At 35.8% G+C, this 26,880-nt stretch overlaps 1 pseudogene across 1 annotated transcript; it reads right to left on the bottom strand.

Moving 5' to 3' along the window:
* Positions 1–488: 488 nt before the first annotated feature.
* On the bottom strand, positions 489–25,737 carry LOC144372794 (protein Spindly-like; annotated as a pseudogene). The gene is made up of 12 exons (XR_013432674.1): positions 25,596–25,737; positions 21,178–21,353; positions 17,891–18,066; positions 15,965–16,159; positions 15,237–15,382; positions 15,045–15,143; positions 14,848–14,958; positions 13,412–13,552; positions 11,096–11,199; positions 10,383–10,570; positions 3,037–3,358; positions 489–874 (listed from the first exon to the last, which is right to left on the bottom strand). The product of XR_013432674.1 is annotated as a protein Spindly-like (transcript).
* Positions 25,738–26,880: the final 1,143 nt, after the last annotated feature.

Below are 26,880 nucleotides of genomic sequence, written 5' to 3'. Positions count from 1 at the left end.
AGGTATATATTCACAAAATATAAAGTTATATATAAAATACATATATTTATATGTAAGATCATAGGTATCAAGGAATTGAGAATCCCTGAAGTTTCTTTTTTTGACCACAACTTTATTCTTTTTTGATAATACCCTGTTATCCACACAGAATAAGAAAACACAAAGAGGAGAAATTGTTGCAATTTTATTTCATATTTTAAAATTATTTGTCTCATATGCTTCAGTCATAAAGTGAACATAAATAAAGATACATATAGGTGCTTTAAACACTGACAAAATCTATAACAATATATATTTTCAAATCAAATTTCCTATTTTTACAATACATCGAAAAACTAAGTTCATAAAAAGATTACATACGAAAATATAATAGTATATTAGTTCATTCTCTAAATATATGGCTCTGAAGGTAGGTTAAAATATTCACTTCACTTGAAAAAAATCCAGACACTACACTGTATGTAGATTTAAATTAAGTATAGTCTTCCTTCCGTTAACAGTTTATTCAGTGTGAATCACAGAAGATCCATGAAGGGTCATCACTTAAGAAACTCTCCTTAGGATCACAATCAAAATTGAAAGCCTGGTTGAGAAGCATGGAAATGCCGGCTCTTGATACAATGAGGAGACATGAGTATCTAGAACTCTGGTACCACTCTGGCTCTTAACTAAACTCCTCAGTAACCTCAGGGCAAGTAGTACCTCCCTCTGATCAGAGAGAAGTCCTTACTGCTGAGGACACTGGGTCTCCGGAGTGGATTTGGAGGACACGTATACAATAGGGTGTGATTTCTTACAAGGTTCTTTTTCCAATTTGCTTGCAGGTTCTTTCCTTTCATTAACGTCTGTTTGAAGCATTGACTCAGCGGCTAACCTACAGGCATTAAAGCATCCACTCTGAATTCAAATGTAGTTAAGGAAAAAAATAGAGAAACAAACCCGTAATATATTGAGCCTCTAAGGAGGAATGGTGCTATTTTTTTTAATAAGAAAAAAATTAGTCGACTCCAGTACCATTAAAATACTAAATGACTCTTGAAAGGAATTATTCTTATCAATAGACTTGATTTTTAAATGTCTAGTAAATATGTTAAGGTTGATAAAAAAGGCCTGTTAAGGCCTAGATTAAAGAATTAAATCTGATGAGATATCTATCATGATAAGTACACATAACACAAAAATTGAAATGCTGGAGCAGTATTTTAAAGATAACATGACACACAAAAGGCCCATGCACAAGATGAAAACACCATGGGATCCTGGCTGCACAGATGTCTGTCTCAGACAATGAAAACACACTCAAACTGAGTTTCAACTAGGAGAATAGTTAAAGAAAAATATAAACAGTGGAGAGATAATAAAATAGGCCTGCGAACACTTTAAAGAAGCGCATCAATTAAATTTATAAAGCATGCAACAGTGAAGTTTCAAATAAAAGCCACTTGTTATAAAATCATCTTCAGATTGTGTATCTTAAGTTAAGCATGCAAGACACAAGGTTGGAAATGTCTGCAGTGAGCAGATGGACTCACACACACGCAAAAAAAAAAATAATAAATAAAAATAAAATGTTTTGTGGTATTTTATTTGTTTTTGTTTAACTAGCAAGGCAAATAGTTTCCAATATGCAATTTGAGTCAAACAATTTAATTAGATACATTGAAGCAATATTTTTTTTCAAGCACAAAAGGGCAGAAGAAGAAATGAAGGCAACATAGCTGGCAAGATATGCACTGATCGGTTCTGGAAATCCACCTCTGGAAGACCATACAGGCCACACACACACCCACACGGTGAGCCACGCAAACCCGCACTGGCCATATGCACACTCCCACAGTGAGCAACACACACACGTGCACGGCCTGCAGAACTTGCCTTAGAACAGTTAGCACTATGGGTACTGTCAGCATCCATTTGTCATTTCCTCAAGAATATCAAGCTCTTATTTTATGTGACTTACAACATTATACAAAAACTCAAGGAAGGAAATAATTAATTAGTTTTCCTTACAATAACAACAGCAGCTTGAGTTTTATCATTGTTGAGTACATTTAGTAGCACTGAAAATTTAAAGAAAAATCAGATAAAACATACAAGGAAGTTCTTTTACATACGATGGACTGTTTTACTTTTTCGATCAAATGCACACAGAAAATGCCTGACTCTGTTCCCTTCTTTCTAAGAACAAAGTAGCCCTAGTAGCACCTTAAAAACCTCACTTCATTGGAGACAACCCAAGCTGGCTACTTTCACAGAAACAAGTTTGAATTTTACATGTCTAAAAGTATTTATTTTTAATATACCTGCCATTGCATTACACAACCTTCATCTTGATTTCCCCTCCATTTCCCTCACTCACTTCTGTTTATCCTACCCAGATCCTGCTGTGCATGCCCAGAACTCCAGCTGCAGCCAGTTACATCCTCTTCCCTCTGTTCACTTGCTCTTACCTTCTCACTTCTATTCCTTTTAAAGGACAAGGCCCTTCAACTGGTCCTTCAGATACACATATCTGACACTTTCTCTTTTAAGTCACAAATTCAATTATGCAGAAATTGGAGGCTTTGATGTTTTAGAAAAAATGGAAACAAATTACCTTGGATATTTAAAAATGTCAAAATAATTAAAAGTAATGTCTGAAGGACTGGTATAAACATCATCAAAAGCCATAGAAAACTTCACCTACATTTTCTTAACTAAACTGTCTTCAGACTACTGTAAAACCTTTGAGAAGGTAAGTTGATTGTTCCTTCATGGCTACTCCTTTACTAGGAGAAAAGTAATAGCACATTTATTCAAACCAACAAGAGAGATGTGTGGCTTTCTAATGACTCCCTTCTTCAGGAGTCCTTTCCCCTTGCAATCATTTTTGTCTTTCTCAAAGTTTTAGAGAAGTTGAAGGCAGGCAGATGAAACTGGGGGATTAGACTGCATGCAATATTGAGAAGACAGATAAAGAGACAAAGAGCATAGCTCATGCAGCGAGAAGGGAGAGAAAGGGAGGGCTGCTGGCTGACTTGAAAAGAGGACACTAACCTGAGAGAGCCGGGCGTGTTCTCACTTCTTTCACTTAAGGCTTGAGCAAGCTTCACACATTTCTTCTCCTTCTTTGGCTGCTGCACATCCACGGGCAGATTTTTGTGAGGAGAGAGAGGGGCAGTGGGAGTGTTTGCAGATACTGACTTTTCTAACTGCAAGTCACCTTCTGAAGGGTTAGGATAGGACTGTGTCTCCTTGTGAGGTGGGAATCTAGAAGTTCCTTCCCCGGCAGCACCGCTGGCACATTTGTCTTCAGCAGGGGTCACATCCAGAGGTAGCACCTCCCGCCTCTTTTTGAGTATAGGAACTTCGATTTTCTCTAAGAATGAAAACCATTAGAAAAATCCAGTCAATAAACAAAAGACAGACCAAGGGAGAGCGGTTATACATAAAGTCTTTTCCTTTTTTCTATTCTTTCAAAATCCACTCATCACCTCACTGAAATCTATTTCTTTTTCTTTCTTTTTCATAGACTGCATTAATAAAAGCTTTTATAGATTATTTTGAGCATAAATTTTTCCTTGGGAACTCAATACAGGAATTCTAAGAATGAATAAAATGTTCTCTTGTGGTATTTTGATAAAAAATTCTAAGGGGAGATGGTTCCTAAGGGTGACCTTGGTGCCATGGAGATAAAGATGCAGTGGCAAACAGTCAGGGAGTTTAGGATCAAGTCTGGCACTTAGCAGCTGGATGACCTTAGGAAAGTATTTAATCATCCTACATTTTAAGGTTTCTAAATCTGTAAAATGCGGATTAAAAATACTTACTTTGCTTTGTCTGTTACAAGGATTAAATGAAAAGAACAGGTCAAACTCTAAATATTGGATATCCCTTGCTGCTCCTCTGAAACCCAGATCATCTGGATTTACTAACCATCCTCCTGTCCCTTTGCTGTGTTCAGTTCAGCACACTACCCCTGAAATTCCTAATGGGTAATTTTTACTCACAGGAGCTTACTAGGATCAGGGAAGAGAAAAAGGACAAAAGAAAGATAAGTCTTTTAAAACAATATAAAAAACTTCTCATTGTTTACATTTTTCCCACTATTGACCACAATGAACAGAGTTCAGCCTGTCAATAGGGCGGGGGCAGAAACCCGTTGAGAATCCTTAACCTAAAACATGTTGACAATACCTTTTGGGGAGGGGAGGGAGTTAGGACCATCACATTCATGGACTTCTTTACATTTGCCCTTTTATTTTAAAATTTATACATAGTAAAGTTCATTTTTTGTAGTATACAAGAGGCAGAGGGTGTATTGGGCTATTTTTTGTTGGTGATGTGACTTGCTCTAATAACTGTCCAAACATTTTTCCTTAAAGGCTAGAACTGTAAGAGAAGAGGTCGGGTAGAAATCTCCAGTGATAAATCCCCTACAGAACGACCAAGCTAAATAACTATATGCCACAAAAATACATTCACAAGAACTAAGAAAACTAGAAAAGGTAAGTTAGACTGTGAAGCCCACAAGGGGAAAGGTTCCCTGTTACTGCAACACTTTCTCCCCAAGCTTTCATGGTACCACCTGCAGAAAGCCCCCAGAACTCAGTGTATACACTGAAAAAAGTAAGCAAGAAAAATAGATATTTGACTTCCTCACCACCAGAGTCCCTCTGTGGGAGTCTCACTGCATGGGCTCACAGCAAGCACTGAGAATACTCCATGGGATGCTCCTGAGACCAGCTAGAAGGAAGGAGAAGTAGGGCTCGAACTAGAACACAGAACTTGGCACTGGCCCTCCATCCCTGCCAGAGGAGACATGCTAGCAGATAGAATGTTTAGAAATGTTTACTGCTGGAGGCGGGGTTCATAGATCCTCTGGACTCAAGAGCCTGACTGGCTCTCCCACATGCCTTGAGTGTACTCCATGAATCTCCCATGGGTCCATCCAGGTTGGAAACTGCACCAGCAGCAGAGTTGTCAAAAAACCTGCATCTAACCTGAGCTCAGGGTGCCCTCTAATGCTGAAATGGAATACCATAGGAAGTCTGCTAAAAATGTCTAAACAAGCCTACTGGAGTAGAATAGTCACAAACAAGTCCAGACTGGGGGAAAAAAAGGAAGAGATACCTAATTCATCAATGCAGAGACAAAGATATATGTTACAAGGACTAAGAAGAGCCAAGGAAAGATGTCCTTATCAAATGGACAAAACATATTGCCAAAGATAAACCCAAAAGACATTCATATGCATGATTTGGCAGACAAAGAATTTAAAATATCTGGTTTAAAAAAAAACTCAAGAAACTTCAAGAAAACAAAGGACCAATTAAGAAAAATTTATAAGGAGACATTTAACAGATTGAAATAATTTTTAAAAATCAAATTCTGGAGCTGATAAATAAATGAAATAAAAAAGCCACTGGTGGGCATTAATAGCAGAACTGATCAAGAAGAGGAAAGAATTGGTGAGCTTGATAACAGGCTATTTGAAAACAGAGGAGAAAAAAGAATGAGAAGGAATGAAGAAAATTCATGAGATCTCTGGGACACCATTAAAACAGCAAATCTATGTCATTGGTGTCCAAGAGGATCTAGAGAATGACAAAAGGTTAGAATTAAGTTTATCCAAAAATATAACAGAAAACTTTCCAAATCTAAGATCCAAACACCCAATTACAGGATAATCAAAGGTTGCCAATCAGATTCAACCCAAATAACTCTCAAAGGTCAAAGACAAAGAGGACTATGAAAGCAGCAAGAGGAAAGAAAGAAGAAAGTGACACAGAAGGGAATTCTAATATGACTGGTGGACTTCTCAGCAAAAACCCAAAGGACATAAGGGAATGAGATGATATCCAAACTGCTGAAGGAAAAACATCTGCCAACCAAGAATAATGTACCCACCAAAGCTTCTTCAGAAGTAAAGGGAAGACAGACCTTCCCAGACAAAACCTGAATGCACTCATGGCAACAGACTATCTTACAAGAAAGGGTGAAGGGAGTTCTTCAAATGCAAAGAGAGAAAAAAAAGATGAGAATGTCTAATATGAAAACATCTGAAGGTATAAAAACCCACAGGTAAAAGTGAGCATTCAGATACATCCAAAATAACACGGGAACTAGGGGAGGTAAACCATTTATATCCTTAGTAAGAAGCCTAAAGGACAAAACTAATACAAATACAGTAATCTGCTAAGGGATATGTAATATAAAAAGATGTAAATTTTAACATCAAAAACTCAAAATATGGGAGAGAAATGGAGTTGAAGAGTAGAAGGCTTTTTTTCTTTTTTGCTTTTGAAATTAAGTTGTTGCAGCTCAAAATAACCTGTTGTAATTATAAGATGTTCTGTGAAAGCCTCATGGTAATCACAGAGCAAAAACCTTAAATAGATACACTGAAAATAAAAACCATGGGATCAAAACATACTGATAGGAAAAAAAAATCACTTAACAAAGGAAGACAGGAAGATAAGAACAAAGATGTACAAAACAACCAGAAAACAAGTAATTACATGACAGTACCCAAATCTGACTCTGCTGCCTACAAGACACTCACTTGTAAGGAATAGATAGAGTGAACAAATGAAAAAAGATATTCCATTCAAATGGAAACCAAAAGAGAGTAGGAGTGGTTATACTTAAATAAAATATGCTTCAAGTCAAAAACTAAGGAGACAAGGCCATTACAGAACAAAAAAAGAGTATACAACAATTGTAAATATGTCTAAATACATAAAGCAAGCATTATTAAATGTAGATCGATAGGCAGCAATTTTTTTGCGGTGATAAGGTACTTTAACAGCCCACTTCTAGCAATGGAAGAGCATCTAGCCAGAAAACCAGCAGAGAAACATCAGATTTAAACTGTACTCTAGACCAAATGGAGCTAACAGAAGTTACAGACCTTTCCATGCACCAGCTGCAGCACATTCCTCTCAACTGCACATGAAATGTTCTCAAGGGTATCATGTCAGGCCACAAAAGAGAACATCAGAAACTGTACAAAGATGTAAAAATTAAACATACTTAGAAGCAACCAATAAGTCAATGAGGAAATTAAAAGATAAATTTAATATTTCTTTTCACAAGTAAAAATGAAAATATACCAAATATGCCAAAACTTTATGCTTTCAGCAAAAGCAATTCTAAGAAGGAAGTTTATAGCAATAAACTCCTACTTCAAAAAAAGAAGGAAGAGAACAGCTTAGTGGTGGAGTGCTTGCCTAGCACGTAAGATGCACTGGGTTCAATCCTCAGCCCTGCATATAAACCAAATAAAGGTTCAAAAACAATTTAAATTTTTTTTAAAAAAAGAAGGAAGATCTCAATGTCTCATCTCAATAAACTAGAAAAAAATAAAAAAAAAAATAAGACCAAAATTAGTAGAAGGAATAAATGGTAAGGATCAGAGCACAAATAACCAAAATAGAGGAAAAAAAAGAAAATAAAAGATAAATGAATAATTGGTTTTTGAAAAGATAAACAAAATGAATAAATCTTTAGCCAGACAAAAAAAAAAAACTCAAATAAATTTTAAAAAATCAGAGGTGAAAAAGGAAACATAAACTGACCTCACAGAAACAAAGAATTTTAAGAATTAGTAAATACAAACAAATTGGAAAACCTGAAAAAAAAATTTCTGGAGAGCAGAAGGCAACAGCATATCAAAATAATTAAATACCACGATCAAATGGAATTCACCCTAGGATCAAAGAATGGCTTAAAACACAAATCAACAAGCTGATATATCACATTTCAGACAAAAGGGCAAACACCATAGGACCATTTCAATAGAAAAAAATTGATAAAACTTAACATCCTTTTTTGATAAAAACTCTAAATAAATTAGGCATAGAAGGAACACATCTCAGTATATTAAAGGCCATAGATGATAAACCCACAGACATCATACTTAACAGGGTCAAAATCAAAGTGTTTCCTTTAGGATCTGGAACAAGACAAGGATGCCACCAGCATTCACTGTTATGACTCAACACAGAACTTGAAGTCCTAGCCAGAGAAATTAGATAAAAGGAAGAAATAATAGGCAGCCGAATTGTAAAGGAAACCGTCCCTGTTTTCAGATAATACAATCTTTTACAGAAAATTCTGAATACTCTACTTAAAAACTATTAGAACTAATAAATACAGTAAGGATATATAAGCCAATATATAAAAGTCAGTAGTGTTTCCATTCAAAAATAGCAAATTATCTGAAAAAGAAATAAGGAAAGTAATCCCATTTATAAAAGCTATGGTTTTAAAAAAAAGTGAAATAAAATACCTAGGAAAAAATTTAATCAAGGAGATGAATGAGCTCTACAGTGAAAACCATAAAACACTGGTGAAAATTGAAAAGACAGAAAAACATGGCAAGATATCTCATATTCATGAACTAGAAGAATTAATATTGTTAAAATATTCATTCTACCCAAAGCAATCTACAAATTCAATGCAATCCTCATCAAAATTCCATAATTTTCTTTACAGAAAAAGAAAAAAATAATCCTAACTTGTCTTAAACAATAAAATTTCAAATAGTCAAAGAGCAGAAAGAACAAAACTGGAACAATCCTAGTACCTGACTTCAAAATATACTACAGTGCTAAACTGACCAAAATAGCATGGTACAGGCACAAAAACAGTGAAGAGAGCAATGGAGCTCAGAACACATACTGGGGAAAGGACAGTCCTTTAATAAATGGTGCTGAGAAAACATGTAGAACCATGAATATTCATTATTTCTTCATTGAGAACATTCTCAACTTCTACAAAATCAACCTTTTTTAAATTTCACAGATGAATAGGATCATGTAGTGTTTGTCTTTTTGTGCCAGACTTCTCTCTTATCATATACAAAAATCAACTAAAAACTATAAAATTACTTGAAGAAAACATAGGGAAATGCTACATGACCTCGGTCTGGGCAAATGTTTTTTAGACAATCCCTCAAAAGCAAGAGAAACAAAAGCAAAAATAAGCAAACCGGATAATATCAAACTAAAAGTTTCTATAGCAAGGAAAACAATCAACAAAGTGAAGAAAAACTACAGAATAGAAGAAACTGCTTGCAAATTATACAGCTGACAAAGCATTACTATGTAGTATCTATAAGGAACTAAAAGAACTCAATAGCAAAAACCCTTCATATAATCTGATTTTAAATATGGGCAAAAGACCTGAACAGACATTTTTCTAAAGAATACAGAGGTTTACGAAAAAATTCTCAACACCACTAAATCACTAAACATCAGGAAAAATGCAAATTAAAACCACAATGAGAAACTATTTCACCCAAGCTAGAATAACTATTATCCAAAAGAAAAAAAAAATTCTGGTGAGGATATGGAGAAAGGAGAACTCTCATATACTGTGAGTGGGTCTATAAATTAGTAGTCATTATGGAAAATAGTATGGAAGTTTCTCAAAAATTAAAAATAGAATTAACATGTGACCCAGCAATCCCAATACTAGGTGTTTGTGTGTGTGTGTGTGTTTTTCCAGATATCTGAACTCCCATAAATGGAGAAAGAAAATGTGATATGTATAAGTAATGGAATACTATGCATTCATAAAAAAGGTATGAAATCCTGTCATTTGTGACAACTTGAATGACCTAAGGATCTTGTGTTAAATGAAATAAGTCAGGCACAAAAAGGGAAACACTACACGTTCCTATTCATCTGTGGAATCCAAACCAGGTTGATTTTGTAGAAGTTGAGTGTTCTCAATGAAGAATGAATATTTAAGGTGATCACATGCTAATTACCTTCATTTAATCATTACACAATGTATATATAAATAGAAACATAATAAATGTCCAATTATTATATGTCAATAAAAAATATAGAATTCCCAATATTTAGTTGGAACATGGCCCCTGAGAATCAAGATTGGATTTTCTCAATCTTGCCTTGCTGTGACAGCAAGGCCACATAAATCAACTCTGCTCAATGGGATACTGGCAGACAAACACAAAAGGAGTCTGAATCCTGCAATGCCTCCTAGACTTTCATCGGCGGAAGAATAATCACAAGCACTTAAACCTAAACTGTGTTTAGATCTTCTATAAATAATCTGAATTAGCATAACTTCCAACATTAGCTGCTTATTTAACTTTTCGGTATGAAAATATGCTACTATTTTAAGTGGATAAGCCTCAAGTGACAGTATGATGAAGCCTAGACATGCAAAAAAGCCACATATCACATTCATGCATACCTAGTCCCCTTTGAATTTTTCAGCTGTAAATTTCCCTTATTAACTACAGATTGATAACCACAAAATTGGTTTGTAATGAGATTTGCTAAAAGCTATAGTTTGAAAAAAATGTTGATACACTTTCTCAGTGCTACTTAGGACTTAAAAGACAAAAACATACGAAACTTGCATACCTTCAGGTTCATACTTCAGCTTTAATTCATCTAGCTTAGCTCTCAGTTTCATATTTTCACTTTCTGCAAGCTGAAGGCATCTTTCATTTGCAAAAAGTTTTTGCTCGATATCCAGGGCCCGCTGGCTCTCAAACAATGCTTTCCTCCGCTGTATGGACAATTCACTTTTGCTGCTTTCATTTTCTTTGCTACAGGAACAGAAAAGAAGAACCAAGGAATGTTAATATATAATTTTGAGAATAACTTAGTGGGATGAATCTTTAATTTTATATTTGAACACTTGGTTAAAAATATATTTCTTTGGGATTTCTAGTAACAAAGAAACAACAAATAATTAAAGTTTAACAATAGCATCCCCCGCTGCCAAAATTCATGCATTATTCCAAGGTGATTCATGCATAAATTCCCTTTAAGTTATGAGATACTTATTCTTGAGAAATTTGGATTATAAGAATATTTTCTACATGAAAGTCCTTTTTACTTACCAATCTAAAAAGCTAAACACAAATTATTTACTAAAAGCATTCTTCAGTAATTAGTAATTATTAAATCTTGCATAAAACTCATGTATTACACAAAGACATGTTATTGACTTTCTTTTCTGTGGAAATTTCTTTTGGCAATTTGAACTTAAAAATTTGTTAATATTTGAATACCATCTATTAAAATAAATAAAAAGTCTTTATCTTCCATCTGCCAACCCAGACACCTACTTTAAGTTCTCAAGCTTTAGCTGAAGTAAATCTGTATAATAGGTGTTATCTTCCAGAGCACCAGAGTTGCCTGAAGGTTTTAAATCCATACTTTCATATAAATGCTAAAGAAAGCAAAAATTCTTATTACTTACATAACAAATTAGGTTACTGTATGCTTATTAACAGTAGCAGCAGCCACATGTTAATCTCTAATCCTTTGACAAATACTCTTCAAAGATCCACCCACTTACCTGAGTGCAGTAGGTACAATAACCACCAGTCCTTCCTCAGGTAAGAAAAGTGGCTCAAGGTACTACCGGCAAGTAAATCAAGAGCTAGATTCTGAATCCAGATCTAACTCGCACTCATATCTCTGAGTCCCAACTATACCTGTCTTAGGATTTCACTCTCCTGGCTTTTAGAATGAGAGAAGCAAATGCTTTTGGGGTTGAATTCTGGTATGACAAAGCTATACAATGGAAAAATACGAAAAAAGAGAGGAGATTCTTGAGGTTATTTTTGGTATCCACGCTTTAAATATTCTGATTCACTCTTTGAATATTTTCTTTACTGGAAAAAAAAAGCAAATGTTTAAAAACTTGCAAAGAATTTCAGAGATTGCACTTTTTAAAATCCTCTTAATTTAAGGTCACAATTTTCAAATTATAGCACAAAGCCCCAGGGATAGACTACATATACCTGCCAAGTGACACACTGCAAATTTAGCTAAAATTATAATACTTTTAATAGTTTTTAAAAGAAACAGAGATAAAGTCATATAAACAAATTTTTCTTCAAAAATGTCAAAATAAAGAAAGAGAAACTGTTCCAGATTAAGGAAGACTGAAGAGACTTCATGGTAAAACATGCAACCTTGGATTAGGCCCTAGAATTGAAAACACTAGATTTTTTTTTTCTTTTAAAATTTGCTTAGGGTATGTTTTCATCAGCTTTTTTTTTTTTTTTTTTTTGTCTCGGTGACCAAAAGATCTAACAAGAACAATGTAAGGAGAAGTTTACTTGGGGTTCATGGTTTCAGGTCTCAATCCACAGATGGCCAACTCTATTGCTCTGGGCCCAAGGTGAGGTAGAATATCATAGTGAAAGGGTGTGGGGGAGGAAAGTAGCTTAGAAAATGGTAATCAGGAAGCAGAGAGAGAGAGAGAGCTCTCTGCTCACCAGGGACAAAATTCCAGTCACTCCTCCAGTAACTTAACTCCTCTAGTCACACTCTACCTGCCTAAAGTTACTACTCAGTTAATCCATTTAAGTGGATCAATCCACAGATCAGATTAAAGCTCTCATAATCCAAACATTTCTCCTCTAAAAATTCTTGCACTAACACAATAGCTTTTGAAGGACATCTCATATCTAAACCATAACAGGGTATCAATGATAACTGGCAAAATGTAAAAAGTAGCTTGGTTAATAGCATGGTTCAATGCATATCAATGTTAATTTGTAATTTTGACCATTTGCTTATATCTCCAATAACATCATGGTGCTTAGGGGTAAAAGGACGTCTAGTTTGGAACTCAGTCTCAAAATTTAAGAAAAAAAATATAAAAACAGAAAAAGTTATAAATCAAGCGTACAAATAAGAAATAGGGAGCTCTGAGTCAAAGGCATGTAGGAGTACTTTCACTTTCCTGGAAGGTTGCACTAATTGCAAAATAAAATAAATTTATTAGAATTTATTAAAGATATCCATAAATTCCAGTGGATATACAATGTTGAACTGACAAAGCTCTAAAATTAATGGAACAGATAGCACTAAAAAATAATTACTGATGACATTCAGGCAAGAAATCTCACTGACATAACACTGAGCAGAAGACAGAAACAAGGGTATATATATTACATGATTCAATTTATATGAAGTTCAACAGAATGTTCACATAATGTTGACACAAAGTTAGGAGGTGGGAGCACTTCATTTCAATGGGGCTTTTCTGGAGTGCTAGGAATATTTTATGTAATCTGATAGTAATTGTAAGAATATACATATACAGATATAAATGTGTGTGTGTGTGTGTGCGTATATAAACATATATATGTTAAAACTCACTGAGTTGTACACTAAAGATATAGGTACTTACAAACAATAACCAGATAATAACAACAAAAATAGAATAGATTGGTTTGTCTTTGCTTTAGTAAAAGAAGCATGGTCAATAATACTGAAAAGCAGAGACAAGAAAAAAATAATTTAAAGATTGGGTCAATATGTACTGAAACTGAAACGCAATTATACGATGAGAAACCTATTTAAACTGAAAATTTAAGATATTCAAATAAAAATCCAGCCACATCTTTTCAAGATATTATGCATACCTTAAATTTCTCCAGATTTCTAATTTCACCTAAAAGATGTTTTATTTCACCATTCTTCTGCTCTAACATGGAAAACAACCGTTCCTGCTGCTCAAATTCAGTTTGAGATCCTTTCATCTGTAGCAATGTAGCAATCTGTAACTAGAATCCCCCCACCACAACAAAATTGAGATATTCTGATAAGCATATTTCTGGAACAATTTGTATTTTGTACTAATACTATTTAGAACTTGTTTTGAAAACTAATTAGTTATTTCTAGTCTAATAATTGGAAAATATACATCAATTAGTTTTGTTGTAGACATAACTTTGGAGTACTTCTACTTTTTAATGATATCTGAAGTCTTTAATATAGTTTTACCTAGTTTGTGATACAAAATTGAACAGCATGACTGTGGTCCAGAGGGTGTCATTTAACTGGTAAGTAAGCCTGGATAAATGTGGCCTGCTATTCACCACCTATACTAACTCCTGTTAAAGCGATTTCTCAAAATTCTCCATTAGCTTTACTTAAGTAGGGGAAATTGTTAAGCAGCTCAGTCACAAACATGATATTCACAATGATAAGAATGGGAAGTACCATATGAGTATTTTTCTACACTTTAACCCCAAGACAGTTCTGAGAGGCAAGTTCTATCACCTCTACATTGTAAATGAGGTATGCCTTTTAGATGCTCTCAGAATACATGTCCCAGGTAACACAACTAGCAAATGACAACTATGCTTCAATCCAGTCCATCTAATTTCAAGTTCAATCAGTGACTTTTCTCAGTTCTCTGGTAATACTGACATCTTGAAGAAAAAAATCTAAACTTTCTTCCAAACACCACCTTAGGAACATCAGGCAGAACAGACCATACATTGGAATTCTAAGGACTGCTATAATCTTGGAATCTTTCTAATTGCCATAAGGTTTTCTGTTACTTCTTATTTGTGTGCAGCAACAACCAACAAAACCCTTAAAATTAAAGGGGTTGATTACATGCTTTGAGGAACTGCAAGAAAAGAGAACCCTAAATAGTTCAAATTTCCATCTAAAATAAGCCTTCATGAGAAGTGAGAAATGGCAAAAGCTAGTCTCATTTGATGCGGGAACCCAGAAAGATTCAGAATAAGAGAGAAACAAACACTTTTAAATTCCTTTTCCCTATTCTATAAAGATTTAAACCTCCCTGGCAAGGTTAGTGAATGATCATTAAAATAAACAATTAGTAGTTGTTAAACACATTAATGTTTTTCCAAGATTAACTTTTTGAAAACATAAAAGTATCTTATGATCTACCTGGAATTTCTAATTTTTTAAAAAATCATTCAGTTCTAGAAAAAAATATAAAAGTATACCCCTTGAAGGAAAAGATGGATTTTGTGATATATTTATCTATATAATGCTAATATGAAGTAGTTTTAACAAACATTTAAGAGCGGTAATTCCACACCTTCATTCTTTGCATCTGTTCTCTATTAAATGCATTTTGCTTCTTTAGTGACTGATACTTGACTTTCATACCGATAAGCTGGCGTTCCATTGCCGCCCTTCGATCTTCTACCTGGAAAATATTGATATGTTTAATTGTTCTTGTACTAAATGAAATAATAGTTTACCCAATTCAATTATTAGAATACTTGTAAGTACCTCTGCAAACAAAGAGTTGCCCTTACTATTGGGATCCAAGGCTTGCTGGAGGGCCTGGCCCAATTGCACCTGCAGATCTTGATTTGCTACACGAGCTTTCTAAATTCAAAAGAAAATAATTTAGCTAGCAGAGATTAAATTAGCATGAAAACAATTTAAAAACTGGAAACAATACTACTGTAATCATAATACCTCTAAGGCATTATAGTATGAAACTGCTTCTTTCTCCCGCTCTTTTCTTTTTTAAGTCGGTCTACCTGGCGCATTAAGTTAGTACTAAGACGTTCTAGTTGTTCCTGTCTGTACTGTAGTTCATTCACTTCTTCCTTGAGAGCATTCTATTCAACAGAAATTGAAAGACAAAATTCTCTTGAAAATGCTTTCATTTAGCAGTTGCTCAGCTAACTTATCTGTAGTGGTTCACATTCAAATTAAAACTACAAAAACCTGTCAAAGTTGTAAGATACCTATTAAAATTTTAAAAATTACTTAATTTTTCAACAGGGAACCAAACAAAAGGCTCTAGAGACTGCTCTTTCTGACTGTGAATTCAGGGCTTTAATTTTTAATGACTCATAGTCTGAAATGAAAAATCTATGTTCACACAAATTTCAACTTCCACTGTACTAACATTTTGTATTACGACACAAACTAGGATCAGAAAATGTCTATGTCCTTTCAGAGCTTTCATTAATCTAAAGGTACTGTCTGCCTCATTTAATCAGGTCACCTAATACTATTTTTTTAAATAAAGTAATTCACCTAAACTACATAAAACATTTTTTGGATAGTTAGATAAAAGTAGGTCAAAAAAACATTTCTTCCTCCACACTAGCTCATTAGAATTATTATAAAAACACATAAAATGTATGCAAAAGAAAAATTTAAAAATCTAAGAAAACACATGCCATAAAAATTACCTTCACACTTTCCATTTCAGTCAGCTCGACCTGAAGAGCCAGCATCTCTGAAGACATGCTTTCGTGGACTCGCTCAGACATCATCCGTAGTTCCTCCGATTTATGAGACAGGAGTTCCTTCTGGTGGTCTACTTTGTGCTTTAGCTGCTTTTCACCAAGCCTAGCTTCATCTAACTCTCCTTTCAGTTTTTCTATCTAAAGTAAAAAAAAAATCGCAATTTTATAAATCAAAAGGTATTTTCTTTCTGTAAAATATCACCGAATGATCTAAACTTGTACAAGAAACTAGTAGAGCTTCCAAGGACACTCCAATAGTGACCCACCTTGTTTTATAAACAGTCCATTCTAGCCATCCAAGTGGTTTGGATGCATTAAAGCTACCAGAAGCACTGTGTAGCTGTGTACACGATGCTGTGACCAGCCATGCAGAAGCAGACGCCTGATTGGAAGGCTACCACAACAGTCTAGGGGAGAGAGGATGGTGGGGACTAGAGCCACAGTAGCCTACATCAAGATTCTGTTGGCCAAATCCCCACAACAGGCCGATAAATTCAACATGAGAAGAGAAAGGTACTGGGAGAAAAAAAAAAGCCAAACTTTTGGCAAAAGTGATTTAAGAACATCAGTAAGACTGAAAATTTTGTATTGATACACTCTTTGCTCTACCACCTAAGCCATCTCTACAGTTGGTCCTTACTTCAGGCCTTGAAAAAATATCCCCTATACTGCTACATTTGTTTATGTAATGAAAGCTACATGAAAAAAAAAACCCACCAGGAGAAATGAAAATGCATCATTACCAGTCGTTACTGTCTAAAACCAGATTAGTTCCAGACAAGCTAGACTATTTGTCAGTAATGTGCAGGATGACTATGTATTTCACAAAAGCATTATTTGTTTGTTTTACTGTCTATTAGGAAAAAATAAACCAACTCAAATATGTGATTTCATTACTAAAAATAGAAAAACACTTAGAGCTAAATCAATAAAGAATTAAGGCAGCAGTATAGCTTGTACACAGACATGGAAAAAAATCTTAGAAGATGTTACATAAAAAAATCTAAAAATTGAAAGAGACTTCTGAGAAGACAATAAAAAGTCAAGCGAGTTTTGAAAGAAAGGGTTTGTAAAAGTCTGGATTCCAAACAAAGAGGAGCCATGGTGAAGTTCTGGATTCTTAAGTAGCAATCTGAAGGCTGGATGGGTGGGGGTGCTAGAAAGGAATGGGCATTCATGAACAGCTGTTGTCTATTTCGTGTTTATGTATGAAGTGGAGCTAGTATGTAATGTGTCATCAGATTATGTAGACACTCAGTGACACAGAATTTGGTGTGAGGAAAACTTGCTTAAATTCACAACTAACAATTTCTAGCTCTCACCTTGTCCAATTTGCTTGATCTACCTAAACATTGGTTTTCTCATCAGTAATATGGAATTAACAATAGGATTTCCCTTAAAAATATATTTTGAGAACTGGATCATGTTTTTCCTCAAAAAATAAGTTATAAGGTATCAATACTAATATATAGTAATTTATAAGGAAGTACTGATTTGTTCTACAGAATTACAAAGCACACCACTAGCTACAGTAAAGGCTAAGGGACCACTCTTTCTGAAAGGAGACTGCTTGACTATGACCAAGGATGCCTCAATAGTTACTAAATAAATGGATCATAAAAAATTGCTGTTATCAAAATTGGAAAATTATATGTAATTAGAAGGCTATATTGATACAATTCTCACTTTTATAAGTCATTTTATAAGTTTTTGTTTCTCAGTGTTTCTACTCTCAACATTAAAATGACAGAAAACTGATCTATGCTATTTTCACAGTGATACTTGAGAAAAATCTTTATCACCTTACATTAACAGATGGTTGCATCAACATGGGGTATTTTTGCTCTGAAAACATACATATATTCAAACCTTGTTTTTTAGTTCATTCACTTCCTGTCCATGGCTTCTGTTTAGCTGCTCTTCTAATTGTTCTAGCTGCATTTTTGTTGTTGCTTAATAGCTTCACATTCACAGCTCAAACTTTCTAACATGCGACTCTTGAGCTCAACTTCTCTCTGAAGAGTATATTTTTCTTGTTCATAATTCTGAAAATAGATTCAATTACAATTCAATTACATAAAAAAAATCACTTAAAACTATTACATATAATCAGTTCTAACCTTCAACTGGCTTATTTCTGTTTCATACACTTGCTGCTTTCTGAGGTACAACCACATGTTAAATCTGGAATAACTTTGTAGCTCATCAGTTTTAGTGAATCCCTAAGGTATATTCTGAAAGTACAGTAATGTCAAAAACACTCAGGCTGAAGTTAGTACAGGCATCAACTCTAGAAAAGATGCAAGGTAACCACTTTCCAATCTGGGGCTCTGATGCCCCAGTTACCCGCAATGCAAAACGTAACTGGGGAGGCATTCTCTGGATTCCAAAATCTGAATAAAACTTTGTATGATGAGTACCATCAGGCTATGTTAAAATGTCCCTGATTTTGGCTACATTATCAACTGTCACAGCAGCATGTCTTATCTCATGCTGACCCAAAACTAGGCATTTGTTTGACGATTAGGAAAATAAGCTACTTATTATTTCGAACAGTTTGATAGCACAACCTTCAAATCTGGAGTCCATCTGATAGAGAACACGAAAAAGTAAAGGGACTTTTGGTAACAAAAGACCAGAAACAAAGTCTTAGGCATTCAACCTTCCATCTATTCCACACATACTTACTAAGAACCCAGCAAATATGCCAGGTAACAGAGAAACTCAGATAAATATAAAAAATGATGCCTGACTTCAAGGAGGATCAATGTCTAAAGGAACAATAAACACACAATTCAGCAATTACATTAAGTCACAGTAACTGGTAAGTGCTAGTTCAGAATACACTTCCTGAAAAAAGTAATGTCTACATTGGTTTTTAAAGTATTAGGACACATGCTTACATACTATGTTCTGATGCAGAGAACATCATAAAGTGAATAACTGTTTAACTAGTCAGATCATTCAGGTGTCTGAGCTCCACACACGATCAGATATCATTTGCATTTTATATGCAGGGGATGTTCCAAGACCCTAGGTGGATAGCTGAAACCACAAGTTGAACCAAACTCCATATATACATATGTACACACATATCTTGATGAGTTTTAATTTTAAATTAGGCAAGTTAGAGATTGGTAACATAACTAATAACAATTATAATAATATGCTGTAATAAAAGTATGTGAATATGATCTCTCTCAAAATATCTCATTGTACTATGCCTAGGTGAGGAGAGGAAGTGAGGTGGAGCAGGTGGGATAAAGTAGGATGGCACCAGATTTCCTCACACTATTCAGAATGGCATGCAATTTAAAATTTATTATTTACTTATGGCACTTTCTATGTAATATTTTTAGACTACAGTTGTCCAGAGGTAATCCACACTAAGAAAAGTGAAACTAGAAATAAGGAGGGGGCCTACTGTATGGTAAAGTTCATGATAGAGATATGGTAATTGCTTCACTACCCCATAGAAGGCATTGACAGAGAAGTATTAGTTCAAACTCCTTCATGAAGCTTTAAAGTATAAGATAAAATGAAACTAGAAAAAAGACCTAAAACAAGTAACATTATTTCTCCAAAAGCACTTCCACTTTTGATAAGTTATTTCTCCAAATAATTATATATAACATGGTTTTATTTTCTACTATTAGATTTTTAATTCTTTGCTTTGCTTTATAATTAGGTATTGAGCTCGTGGTCAAGAACAGTACCATATGGAAAAACAAGAGCTGTCATTAGTAACTTTTACCTGCTATATTTATAATTTTCAATTTTAGTTTATACAACTGAGGATTTACTAAATTAAACTGATTTATTCATTTTTTCAATAAATATTTGTGTGCAAAGCACTAGAGAATATAGCAGTGAACAAGACAAAATTCTTAACGACCTTGCAATCCTGGAGATAATTAGTACTGCAAAGAATTAAGAGTGAGTGATGCTACCAGGTGCAGTGGTGCACACCTGTAATCCTGGTGGCTCAGGAGGGAGGCAGGAGAATCACAAGTTCAAAGCCAGCCTCAGCAAAGGCAAGGTGCCAAGCAACTCAGTGAGACCCTGTCTCTAAATAAAATACAAAACAGGGTTAGGGATGTGGCTTAAGTGCCCCTGAGTGCAATCCCTGGTAATTATACACCCTGAACTCCCCCCACAAAAGAGTGAGTGATGCCGACTTTAGTTAGGGCTGGACTCTATGACATTTAACTGAAATCTGAAGATTGAGGATTCAATCTATGAAGAGTGGGTGAGGAACAACTAAGCAGGAGGAAGGAGCTCATTTAACCCATAAGGCAAGACTAGGATAGCCTGAACAAGGAAAAGCAGTTTCCTATGTTTGCAAAAGTCCAGCAGAAGTCAAATCACATAGGGATGTATAAACCCTCAGACTGTCTTTTGTAAATACAATTGAAAGCCTTATGCAGATTGAGAAAGGAAATGACATGATCTCTTGTGCTTTTCCATGAGAAAGAATGATTCTACATTGAGAAAGAATGATCTGAATGGCAATGATGGAGCAGGCAATCTGTAGAAGGCTGGGAGAAAGAAGACAGTGGCCTAGATAGATGTTTTATAAATAAGGTCCCTAAGAATTTGTGGACTAAATGTGAGACTTCTAGATCTTTGGGTCAAGCAACTGAATGTCATTCAATTTACTAAATAAATAAACTAAAGACAGAGAATGTTTGATTAGTAGACAGGGAATTAAATATTCTGTTTGTTTATATCAAGTTTGAGATACTCTTAAGTGGGCAATTGAATACATTAATTAAGAGTTCAAGGGAGGACTATTGCTCCTCCCTTGAACTCTTAATTAATTGTTAATTAAACAGTTTAGGTCACTAAACTACTATGGGGGCATTTAAATGATATTCAAAGCTCCAAAATAAGTGAGGTCACCTATGAAGAGTGTGGACAAACAAAACTTAGTGATAAATATGGTAGGTAAATTGTGGTAGAAAGAGTAAACATAATTGAAACTCAGAAGACACTGCTTTGGAAAGAATATCAGGAATTCATTAACTTATTCACCTTTAATGAAAATGGCATAGATAGGAAATTAGATCTTCAGAAAATAAAATAATTACTGCTAGACAAAATAAACCTTCAATAGCTAAGCACACCCTCACAAACAGAGGAATCCATAGTCTTACCTCAGTCATCGTCATCATTTCATTACAACATTTATCTAATTGATTTTGTAATTCACTTTGGCTCTCCAATAGTTGTAAACCATACTGTGCAGCTTTTAGTTGCTCTTTTTCAACCTCTTTGAGCTTGCTTCGAAGATCTGCAATATCTGCCTCCATGTTCTTTTCCTGTTTTTAGACTATTATAAATAGAAGAAATACAATTTTTTGAGCTTAAACAAAAAAGCCCCCTACAATAAAACCAATAATAAAGGAACCATGTATCCCCAGTGCTACTATCATATAAAAACATAATATTGAGATTTTATTCCTGACTTGTAAGGAGTTAAATTTGCATTCTTGTTCTAAGAGCAAAAATTGTTCTGATAATTTTTTTACTTGAGTTGAGACCAAACCAAAAAGAACAGAAAAAAAATACACTCAATTGTGCTCCTAAGAAACTCAACATTAGGAAACTATTCAATTGTTCAATTGTTATATGTTAAATGTCCATAATTACTAAGGTAGAATTAGTCTCATAATTGTGTTACTGTCAAATAATCAAAGTAAAAAGAGAGCAATGACAGAAACCAAGAAACTTTATGGTATGCATGCATGACTGCTACTTAAGAGTATAAAAAGACAGTTTTAAATCAGACTCACAAGATAAAGTAAAGAATATCCTGTCTTATTTTTTATAGTAGTACTACTTTGCTGAATGTATTTGTTTCATTGGAAACAGATTCACAGTATTTTTCTAATTACTCTTAACAGAGTATGTAAATAGAAACTATGTTCAGAGCAATTTCCAGGCTAAGCCTTACAAGTTTATACATAGGATAACTGTACTTTAACTTAACCTCATTTATTGTCCCTTCCTCTTTGGCCCTAGTCCCTTTAAGCCAAACTGAAACTGGACTTTGCTTTCATAGAGCATCAGATGATTCCCTATGTCTTAATTTTATAGAATCATGCATTTAACAAACATTTACTGAATGCCCCATTAGCTAGGCTTCATTCTGGGCACTTCAGATCATTATGGCGCAAAATTGGCAAAGTTACTCATTCATTAAACTTACATTCCAAGAGGGGAAAATAATAAGTAACAGCATAATAATTAAATACATTAGAAAATAGAATTGGAAGGGAAAAAAAAGCTCAAAAGAGATAGGTGGTGTAAATAGGAGGCAAAAGATGGGAAATAGGTATGCATCATTGTGTGGAAGAAATGTTCCAGGCAGATGGGAAACCCTAATATGGAAAAAGAGTCCAAGATATGAGCTAGAACTTAGGTCACAGATAATAAAGGAGCCGGCAGATCAATCCATTATAAAGAGTTTGGCTTCTAGCGTGTGTAAAATGGGAAGTCACTTCCAAGTCTGAAGTAGACAATTTGGTAAAATTTAAGAGAATCATTTCACTGCTGTGTTGAATAGTTAGAATGAAACAAAATTGGAAGCAGAGAGACCATCTGAGATAATGCCTCATGCTAGGTGGTGGCATAGTAGGTGAGAAATGCCCAGATTCTACCTATATTTTAAAGGTAAAGCCAACATGATTTTCTTATATATGGAATATAGCAAAATAAAAAATGCCTTTAAAAAGTAAAAATACCTTCAAGGCTCTGCCCTGAGCAACTAGCAGAATGGAGTTGCCCTCATTTGAGATATTGATGTAAAGTTTTTGGGGGGCCAGGGGGACCAGGATTTCAAGTTTTGCATGAAATATGTCAAGCAGGCAGCTGAATGAATATATATGTAGGAGAGGGGTATAGGCTAGAGATATAAATTTGGAAGTTATCAGCACAAGTCCTTCAGATTGAGTATCAACAGAGGATGAACATAACAAAGAGAAGAGGACGAAGGACTGAACCCTACTAGAAGGTGAGGAAAAAGATGTAAAGTATATTCAGGAGTTAACAGTGAGGTAAGGAGGAAATCAAGAGCATGTGCTGTCTTAGAAGCCAATAAACAAAGTGTATTAAGGAGGTAGGAGAGCTCATATCAAACGCTGCTGCTAAGTCAAATTGGCCACTGGATTTTGAATTTATGGAGGTCACTGGTGACCCCAAGAGAATTTTGGTGGGAAGATGGGGTAAAAGCCCACTTGAAATGAGTATGATAGAGAATGGTAGGAGATGAAAAAGTGACAGAAAATACAGTTTTGCTTCAAAAAGCAAATAGGATAGTAGCTAGAATGGAAGTAGAGACAAATTTACTTACTATTTTAAAGATACAAAACAATATGTGTGTATACCCTAGGATAAATTCATGACAGAAGATGACATAGGAGATACTGGAGAACTGCCAGAGTGATGTCCTTGACTAGAGGATGAGGTCTAATGTACTGAGAATGTAGCATGGATATCTTCTCTAAAATGAAAACAAAGCATACAATATAGATACTGATTAACTAGGGAGATATAGTAGGGAGTATATTGAAGTAAACCTAGTTGGTTTTTTGCTCATTTATGTTTTGGTAGCAGGGTATTGGGGATTGAACCCAGGGCCTGCCTGGCCCATGCTAGGCAAGTGCTATACCACTGAGCTACATCCCCAACCCTAGTGTGACCTTTTAAATGCCTCACTTATCACTGAATTAGAAAACAAAGTTCTTAACTGAGAATCAGTAGGTAGGAGATATAGGGTTTTATAATAGGGTAAAATAGATACCATAAACTAACCAGTGCGGACTACTTTAAAATGCAAGACCTTTTCAAAACCTATATACAGTGAAGCTAGCCAGCTAACTGTTGCTTTATTAACAATAACTTATATTTGTTGGGGATTTACCTCCTGCTAAAAGAAGTGCTTCAAATACATCATCTCATTTAATGCTCTTCATGAGCCCATGTTAAGCCATTATTATTATCTCCATCTATCAAAATAAAAATGAGGTTAACCTCAAGGCCTCCCATTAAGGAATACACAAGGAAGCCAAAACATTAGTTCTCATTCATTCAAAAAATTTGCTGGAATTTTATTACATGTCAGACAATGCGCTTAGTGTTGAGGATAAAATAATGATCCAAACACTAGAAAATATTTTGTCTTCTTGAATTTTATAGTACATTGGTAGAAAGGCATCAAATCAAATAACTAAACTATAATGTTACAAGTGTGATAAGTGCAAAAGGGAGAGCTGTAACTAAGGTGGTATCTAAGCCTATAACAAGAGGGAACAGTTCCCTGATTACGTGACTTTTCAGCTGAGCTCTAATGAGTGAAAAAAGAATTAATCTATCAACCTGCAAAGAGTTAACCTATCCTTTAGCCATGGACGAACTAAAACTAATATGTGCCATAAATTTTGCTTGGTACTCTATGTACATTTTCTTAGCAATGTTCTCAAAGATCTCATAGGGTAGAAGAAGTTACATTTTAAACATGCAATCTTAATGTGGCACAGAAAGGTTAAGTAACTTGCTCAGGGTTATCAGTCACTCAGGAGCTAAATGAGATGGGAACCAGAGTCCATTTCCAAAGCCTGGTGCTCACATTTCTGTCTGGCCTCTCAAAACAGCATACAAGCCATGTGAAGTGGCTCACGCCTATAATCCCAGTGACTTGGGAGGCTGAGTCAGGAGGATCCCAAGTTCAAAGCCAGCCTTAGCAACAGCGAGTCCCTAAGCAATTCAGTGAGATTATATCTCTAAATAAAATACAAAACAGGGCTGAGGATGTGGCTCAGTGGTTGAGGGCCCCAGAGTTCTATCTCCGGTACACCGCTCCACCGGCCCCCCCTAAAAAAAAACAGCATACAAAAAACATTGGAACACAGGAAGCTCTAGAAGTCAAAGCTGCCTGGGCCCTTCCACCTCCATCCCTTACTGGTGGCACGAATTCGGACAAGTAACTTAACGCCTTGTTTCATCATCTTCAATACAAGGAGGGTAATGACCATCTTACAGGCTTATTGAGAACATTAAACATGATAATGGATGGAATACAAATAGGGCAGGGAGACACGCATGATTTGAAAGTTTCGAGCAACGTTTTAAAAAAGTAAACAAAGGACAAAATTCATCTTGACGTTTTACTTGACCCAATGCATCCAAAATATCATTTCAACTCGTAATCATAATAATTTCCAGAGATACAGCTCTTGTGGGATACTACCTTTAAAATCCAGTGTATAATTTACATTTAATTCGGGTTGCCACAGTGGCTAGGGGGCCATCGTACTGGACAACGCACCTCCAGGGGCCATCAGTCTGAGGCTCCCAGCAGCCGCCTGGCCTTCCATATTTATCCAGAGTTCCCCAGAGAAGCGAGAACGTCCGACCGAAGACTGGGGCCCGACTGGAAGCCAGCTTATAAGAATTTAGGGTTCCGGAATCGAAGGCGTTCCGGCCAAAGCCTCCGCCAAGACCCAGGCCCCAGGCTTCCTCATGCCCTGCTCCCTGCCGCCTACCGCTCCTCTCCACTCTCACTAGTCTTTACCTCTGTCGTCCTCACTCCTTCCCCCAGCTGCTGGCAAGAGCTGAGAGGTCTGGGCGTCCAGATCCGTGATGCTAACCTCAGCCTGCCAGAGAGTTGCCCTCCCATTCATTTACCTAGTAGTCCTGTAAGCGCCAAGGCTTTTTGAACACAGTTCCCGGGAGAACTCTCACTTCTCACCAAACGTTCCTCTAACAGCGCGAGAAAAGCCAACGCTGAGGAGCATTCAGCAGAAGCGCCCCGCCCCCCGCAACGACTGCGCAGGTGCGAGTGGCGAGCCCTGGGCTGGCGCAGGCCCAGACCTGGCCTCTTGGCGTGTCAGTTTTACCTCAGGTGGTTTTCCAGGCTTTCCTCTAGGTGTCTGCTTAAAATTGCTATGTTTGTGGGGCTTGTGGTTTTATGACAGGGCCTTCTGGAGGGACAGTGTCAGTTGGCGGGGATGGGTGGGACTGACCTTGGGGGCCGTTGTCAGCGTTGTCCACCCACCAACGGACTTCGCGCAGAATCTCTTGTGGTTCTAGGACCCGGAGTCTGGGTGGCGACGTGGGTCCACGGTTACCATGTGGCTTTGTGCCCCACCTTGTAGCGCCTTGGCGCCAAGTTGCACACGATACCTGTCACCTTCAGAGGAAAGCCAAGCCCCAGGAAGAAAAAAATGGCTGTCTTAAGTGACAGAATCTCAGTATGAACTAATGCAGTCCGATTCCAGGCTCTTGAGAGCATGCGTGTTTAAGTAATCTTATTTTGTTAACCTAGTGTCTATACGTTATTTTAAAATTTAAGCATTCATTCTTTCGTATAGGTAGCGAACACTGCTGAGTCCTAGTAACCATTATGGGGTCATCTTTTCTTGCCTATTTTAGGACTTGGTTTTTGGCTCCCCTCCCTTCCATCATCAGCTTTTTTTTCATTTCTGTTGGACGGTCCCTCTCCACAGGAAAAAAAAATGTTGTAATAACTGCCTTTGCAAAGTGATCATAGTAATAATAATAATAATAGATAAAATTTTGTAATAACTGCCATTGCAAAACAACAACAACAATTTCCCTGACTCCAATCAGGTACAACCCTATTTGTTTGCTTCTCTTTGTAACAAAACACCTGAAAAAAAAATGTTTACAATTACTAACTTCATTTTCTTACATTTTATCCCTGCCTGCTCCAACTTCAGCTGGGTTCAATTCCAGACAATATATTCCACCTCAAGATCACCAGTGATTTTTTTGTGTGTGTACTGGGAATTGGACTGCTTGCTTTGTATGTGCTAAGCATGTGCTCTACCACTGAG

Source organism: Ictidomys tridecemlineatus, unplaced genomic scaffold (genome assembly GCF_052094955.1).
Source record: "Ictidomys tridecemlineatus isolate mIctTri1 unplaced genomic scaffold, mIctTri1.hap1 Scaffold_163, whole genome shotgun sequence".
Taxonomy (NCBI): Eukaryota; Metazoa; Chordata; class Mammalia; order Rodentia; family Sciuridae; genus Ictidomys; species Ictidomys tridecemlineatus.
This window is presented reverse-complemented; position numbering and strand designations above follow the sequence as displayed.